We start from the raw sequence: 1,175 nt of genomic DNA, 5'->3' as shown, positions 1-1,175 counted from the left end.
CATCCAAACACATGTCCTCAGAGGAGCTTGACACCTCCAGAAAACTAAGTGAATACGTAACATATGCACTGCTAAGTCACTAACACCAGAACAGTGTTAAACAACATTGCACGACATCAAATACTTCAAATAAACTTAGGAAGACTGAATTGGTCCTGCGAGCTGAGCTAAAATACACAAGCCTCAAAAATTACATGGGGGACTGGATTCCCTTCTTAGTCACACCAGATCTGTATGAATTCTAAAGAAAATCTTAACTGATTTTCATACTATATCAGTATTTTAACTGATACAAGTGACTAGGCTAAAATGCTATCAGTATATTGCTTACCTTAGAAAAAAGTTTCTTTTTCTAGGGGTTAGTGCCTGTTGAAAATAAGTTTAATAAAAGTCCTATTGCTTTTTTCTTTGTATCCAAAGGTAGAAAAAATCATCTCAGAAAACAATTTTTTTTCCATTTTCATATCTCATTATCTATTCAAGGAAACATATACACATTTTTTAGGTATGATGTGCAAAATCTTGAAGGTTTGTTGGATCAGCTTGAAATAGTATTAGAGGTCCATTATTGTGTAAGCACACCAAGAATGTCTTGGAAAATGACAAATATAAGAGACAGACTGTCATTTGAAATTTATCAGCTTCGATTTTAAATCTCTCAGGAGACCAAAGAGAGAAGCTGTAAAATACAGAGAACCAAATTATTATACATTCATATTAAAATCCATTTTTTTCTAGGCATACTTGCATATCTGTTTCACCCAGAAAGCTAAATGCAGTAAGGAATTTAATTTAAAACAATGTCTTCAGGCTATCATAGGAAAAAGGTGTTGGCCAAGATTTTCCACAATACATAGAATCATACCCCAAAACCATATATCCTCATAACCCCAAACCTAAATTTGCCAAGCACATACCTGTTTTTCTGCTGATGAAGGGGGGGGGGCCATGATGGCTGCATCGTTTAAGGCATATTCAATATTATGTTTAATTGTCCAGCGTGCAAAGACCCTGATAGTTCTGCCTGGGCCAGAATTTCACCTAGTGGTGGCAGCAGTTTTTAGAAATAAACTAAATGGAAGAGACACGAAGGAAGTTTAATGTATTTAATTAGCTGGAGGGAGTGCTTAGCACCACTAGGTGGTGTTCTGCAGCTGTTGTAGTCGCATATGGTG

The sequence above is a fragment of the Cygnus atratus genome, chromosome 12 (genome assembly GCF_013377495.2).
Source record: "Cygnus atratus isolate AKBS03 ecotype Queensland, Australia chromosome 12, CAtr_DNAZoo_HiC_assembly, whole genome shotgun sequence".
NCBI classification, from domain to species: domain Eukaryota; kingdom Metazoa; phylum Chordata; class Aves; order Anseriformes; family Anatidae; genus Cygnus; species Cygnus atratus.
This window is presented reverse-complemented; position numbering follows the sequence as displayed.